The sequence below is a fragment of the Myotis davidii genome, unplaced genomic scaffold (genome assembly GCF_000327345.1).
Source record: "Myotis davidii unplaced genomic scaffold, ASM32734v1 scaffold26, whole genome shotgun sequence".
NCBI lineage: Eukaryota > Metazoa > Chordata > Mammalia > Chiroptera > Vespertilionidae > Myotis > Myotis davidii.
This window is the reverse complement of record NW_006299245.1, coordinates 4538882-4545186: the sequence shown is the minus strand read 5'-3', so window position 1 is coordinate 4545186 and position 6305 is coordinate 4538882.

The following is a 6305-nucleotide window of genomic DNA, read 5'->3' as shown; positions in this document are numbered from 1 at the left end:
CCCTCTGACCTCCTTGTTTGGCCTTGGGGGTGCTATGTACCCTCCAGGGCAGGTTTAAAAAACCTGTCTTTTTAAAGTTCTCTGATGGTTGTTGTGAGGTGCATCTTGCAATCATAATATGAACAAGGGCTGGCCCAACCACAACATTGGCTCAGGTTGGGAAAATGTCTTTAGGGATCATCATAAACTGATGGGCCCAAGTGCATGGCCTGAGGCATTCCTAGCTGAGAACATCACTATCCATAGACTGAGGCTGACACAAAACACTCCCATATTTTTTCAACCCAGCCTGACACTGAGACAGCATACCTGGGCCTGGTAACCGAAGGATGCCAGATGGACATGAGGAGTGCCAGTTAAGTTGACCAAAGGAATGTCAGCACCCCTCTATAATCCTTACTCTACAACACAGAAGTAAATGATTCTGTCTCCCTTCTAACCACCTGCTTCCTTGCAGATGTTAAAACTACTATTCCAAAACACATCTGCAGTTGATCAAGGTTTGACCTCTGTATGATCTTTCTAGAGTGCCAGTAATGAGCCACAATGCCATCTTGCTCCAACAGTTCAGGCTTGGAGATAGTTGCTAAGCAATCCAACAGAAGGAGGAAATAACTGCACCCTGAGGTTGAAAATCCGACTCAAAGAACCCTTCCAAGCCCATCTTTGCACACAAGCCTGCCTTGTCCCCAGTTTATAAAAAGCAAGCCAAGCAGAGCCAGCCTCCACGCCAATTCAGAAGAACATCCTTTCCTCTGTGCTGCTTCCCTTGTGCTAGAACATAAACTTAATAAAGTCTGGAAATTTCTCTGGGGTTTCCTCTTGATTTCTACCTTGAGAAATCTAGGAACCCCAAATGCTGATAACAAAATGATGTGTTTATATCCTATCTCTTTCACAAAACTAGGCATGAACATATTTTACCTCAAAATTCCTTCTATAGGGTGTCCCAAATAATGTATATATGTTTTATCAGGTGATAACTCACTCAATTTTCACTCATTTTCAGGTTTAACTGATTTGAAATAGGGGGTGAAGCTGGACTAAGCTTTGAACAGAGAAACTATATCCTAAAGTGCCATTAGCCTTTTTTTTATGGGGATACAGAAAAGATAAACTTCATGGTACAAAACTGGCAACAGTTGACAAATTGAGGGCATACAAATACTGGATGAAATGATTCCATTGCTTCATATTATCAGCAGTGCCTGGAATAGAGCAGTAATCAGTTTGAAAACAGGTTTTTCAAAAAAAAAATTATTCATTTCTGTAGATTATTTTAAATTTTGAAAATGAACGGTATGTTAATAAACACTGAGTTTATAATCATTCAAAGTTCATATACATTTTGAGGGGACATCTTGTATATTTTCAACCATTTTTATCCACTTTAACAAATTATCAGAAGAGTAATTGCCTCTACTGGATTCCCTTTTCCATAGAATACCCTTCTTCTTATATCCATACAACTTGTTCCACCATCTCATTCAGTATTTACTCAAATATTATCTTTTCAATGAGGTTTACTTGGACCCCCATATTTAAAATTGAAACTCTAACTCATTCATAGTTTCATGCTTTTCTCTTAGCAAAATCTATTTTTGTTCCATGCCATATTTATCCACAGCCAACTATGTAGTCTACATATTCAGTTGGTCTAATATTAGCCTATTTCTAAGAAAAAAATGAGCTCCTCCATAGAACTGGGATTCTTCTACCGATGTTCAGTGAAGGGTACTGGGCACATAGTATGTCTCCATAAATATTCACTGAATAAATGAATGCATGTACTTCTCTTAAGCTACCAAGCAATCATTTTTTCTAACTCTAGAGAAAAAACATTTTATTTTATGTAAATCTTTCAAGCACTGTATGATAATTTTTATGTGTGCAATTTAAAAAAACCAAAAAACAAAAAACAGAAAAGCAAGGTTATAGATATAGAGAACAAATTGGTGGTTACAAGAGGTGGGGGTGGGTGGGGCACAATGGGTAAACTGTTTTTATAGTTCAAATTAATTGAATATTTTCTGAAAAGTTTGACAACATAAAATTAAGAATAAGAATTATAAAACAGGGTATTAAAATAAAAAGATTAGGCAGATTTTATAAAGAGCTGAGTGGAAATTCTAGAACTGAAAAAGATAGCACTTGAAAAAAAAATCCAAACCTATAAAAACACAAACTTTTAATACTAAATAATTCATAAATTAAAAAGAAAATAAGTGCAATATTGTATGATGTTATTTAAAACAGACAGATGTGGCCAGGGAATTATAAAACAAAGTCCAATTTAAGCAAGATGGATGGTGAGGAGATCCCAACATTCCTCTCTTCCAATAAAAACAACAAATAAACCACCACAAATCAAAATTAGTCTGGGAAAGCTCTAGACTATAGTGAGGAAGCATCAGTAGCCCCACCAAGCTCAGAAACCAAGGGCACCCACATAAAAAATACATAGAGAATATTTTAGATGCATGACCCTATCCTCTAGTCCAGAGCAGCCTGGTACCAAGAGGGATCCTCTCAAAGGGCTTTCACTCCACTTGGAAAAGGAGAGCAGAAGAACACCATGGGCATTTGCAAACTTTGCTACTGAGGAACCCCACAGTCTTCATCAATGCTCAATGCTGCTGATGGAGCTGCCTGGATTCCCAGCCAGGGTGCTTCCTCCCCATGGTTGTTACTATGGTGACACCTGACCCCAGGTGCCCTAACCACTGCTGTGCCCTGCTCTCTGGTACCAAATTGCCATAGCTCCTCATCATGGACAAGATGAGCTGCCACTGCTCTGCACACAGACCTCAAGTACCTAATTGTGATTTTGACCTGCCATTACCAGAGCAGAACTTCTTTTGCTTGAGTCATAAGCAGCTTTGCCCACCGATACCAGGCTGCACTGCTACAGCTGTGTGCCCCGGCTCCAGAGTTCTAAGTCACAGCTTTGGTAAATTATTAGGGCTACATTGCTGCTACTTTGTACCCTAACCACAGGTCCAAAGTTGCAGCTTTAACCCATCATCACTGGGCTGCACCACTACAGCTCTGTGCCACAGAACCCAGGTTATAGGTCACAACTTTGACCTGCCATCATCTGGGCTGAACTGCTGAGGTTCTGCAACTGCATACAAAGGCCAGAGTTGGGAATTTGATACACCATCCTCAAGGCTACTATTGCACTCTGCCCACTCAGACCAAGTTATTGCTGTGCCCTGTCATCCCAGTGTCCATGCTGCTGCTGTGTCCTGCCCTTAAGGTCCAATCACTGAAGCAAGCCCCTGAGTCCCTGACCCCAGTTCCACTGCGCACTCCTGAACCTTAAACACTGGCAGTACTGCAGCTGCACTTTCTGGACAAAGATGCTTCGGTAGTTCTTTGTGTGTCTGATCTCAGTACCCTAGTCCCTAGTACTCTGAGTGACAGTGTCCTAGACCTGGCAACAAGAGGGATCTCCTCAGCTAAATCTTCCTCCCAAGAGCAGAAAAGAAGAGGAGGAGGAAGCCAGCAGCCTTCACCTCCAAGGATCCCAATGACCCTAGTCTCCGATGCAATCCACAGGACCTCCAGTCTTGACAACAGAAGATCCCCACCATCTTTGCTAATGTTGACATCAGCTGATTAAGACGCCACCACGGTGCCTTCACGTGAAACAGAAGAGCTGCACTCCAATGAGCCAGCCACCTCAGAACCACGTTTAGGTGATTGTCTTTCTCCAATGAAGCCAGTCCCAGAAGGCTGGAAGATATGGCCACTCCCCCAAATGCATAGATATCAATGCAAAGCCATCAGGAACAACAAGCAAGGAAATAATATACCACCAATGTCATTTTCAGTGAATGAACACACAAAAAAAGGAGACCTGTGAATTACTAAAAAAATAATTCAAAATAATTATTTTATTTAATGGATAAAGGGCTTAAACATAAGATGGGAAACCTTAAAAATCTTAGAAGAATTCATAGGCAGCAAAATATCAGACATATGTTGTAGCAATATCTTTACCAATACAGATCTTAGGAAAATGAAAACTAAGGAAAAAATAAACGAATGGGACTACATCAAAATAAAAAGCTTCTGCACAGCAAAAGAAATCATCAACAAAACAACAAGAAAGCCCACTGCATGGGAGAACATATTTGACAATGTTATATCTAACAAGGGTTTAATCTCCAACATTTATAGGAACTCATACAACTTAACAAAAGTAAGATTAAACAATCCAATCAAAAAAGTGGGCAAAGGACCTAAATAGACACTTCTTGAAAGAGGACATACAGAAGGCCAAGAGACATGTGAAAACATGCTCAAAGTCACTAATCACTTTAGAGATGCAAATCAAAACAACAATGAGGTACCATCTCACACCTGTCAGAATGGCTATCATTAACAAACGACAAGTGCTGGCCAGGATGCAGAGAAAAAGGATCCCTCTTGCATTGCTGGTGGGAATGCACACTGGTGCAGCCACTGTGGAAAACAGTATGGAGATTCCTCAAAAAATTAAAAATGAAACTTGCATTTGACCTAGTAATCAAACTTCTAGGAATATATCCAAAGAAATCAGAAATACCAATCAGAAAGGATATATGCCCCTATGTTCCTAGCAGCACAATTTATAATAGCTAAGTTTTGGAAACAGCCTAAGTGCCCATCAGCAGATGAATGGATTAAAAAATAGTGGTACAGCTATACAATGGGATACTATGCTGCTGTAAAAAGGAGGAACTCTTAGCATTTGTAACAGCATGGATGGATCTGGAGATCATTATGCTAAGTGAAATAAGCCAGTCAAAGAAAGATAAGTATCACATGATCTCACTCATTTGTGGAATATAATGAACAAAATAAACTGATGAACAAAAATAGAGCCAGGGACATAGAAGCATTGAACAGACCGTCCAACTTCATAGGGAAGGCAGAGGAGGGAGGGGTAAGAGAGCAACCAAAGGACTTGTATGCATGCATATAAGCATAATCAATGAACACAGACAGTAGTGGGGTGAGGGCATGTCTTGGGGGGTTAGTACAGCCAGGAAGAGGTTAATGGGAGGGGAAAAGGAGATATGTAATACTTTAAACAATAAAGAATTTAAAAAAATAATTATTTTAAGTTATTCTATATAATAAAAGGCTAATATGCAAATTGACTGAATGGCAGAACCACCGGTCGTTATGATGCACACTGACCACCAGGGGTCAGACGCTCAACGCAGGAGCTGCCTCCTGGTGGTCAGTGCTCACCCACAGGGGGAGTGCCGCTCAGCCAGAAGCCAGGCTCACAGCTGGAGAGCTTAGTGATGGTGGTGGGAGTCTCTCCTACTCTGTTGCAGCACTAAGGAGCAGTGAGCCGAGTGGTAAGGAGCAACAAGCAGGCAGGCAGTAAGGAGAGAGAGTTCCCAGACTGCTAGAGGGATCCCAAACTGCAAGAGGGTGCAGGCTGGGCTGAGGGACTCCCCACCCCCAACCAAATGCACGAATTTTGTGCACTGGACCTCTAGTACTTAATAAAATTCAAGAGAATGTAGATATCAAATGAACTCAGAAAAGCAAGAAGTTTAATGATAGAAATCACAAAAACCAAACAATTTATGAACTTGAATGTGGGAAACTGATATAGGGTTAAGCCTCGGACTGACCTGCTGGCAAAGTCACAAACAAGTCCCAGCTTAGAGGGCACAGACCTCTTAGCATAATTAGGCTTGACCTTATAACACTCCCTAGATCTTATCTGGGAATCTAATGGGCTGAGGAAGTGCAGGAAGTATAACCATGGTGTAAACAAGTGAAACTCACAAGAACTGTGTAACTATGGTAACCACTACCTTGTTTACCTCTCACTATAAAAAGCTTGGTGAGGCCTGAGCACAGTGGAAGTCCTTCCTCTTGAGTTGGACTTGCCGCCTGGTCCCCCAATATTCCCAAATTATCTCGTGTCTTTTCTATTTCATTTGTTGTGCGGCTTCTCTTCCAGACCCGAACCCTGAGCCACGCAGGACGTGGAGGGAAACACTTACGACACTTGAAGAATACAATGAATGAAAGACAAAATACAATAGAGAGATTCAACAGCTCACTTAATTATATAAAAGAAAAAAACTGAGAAATTGAAGACAAATATAATACAAGAGTGATATTATCTAGTCAGAGCAGAAAAAAGAAATATGAACAAAAAAGGAGCGCTTCTGGTTCAAGATGGCAACATAGGAGGATCCTGAACTCATCTTCTCCCATGGACACACTCAATCTATAACTATATGGAACAATATCTCTGAAAAACTCCAAACTAGCAGAGCCAATCCTAT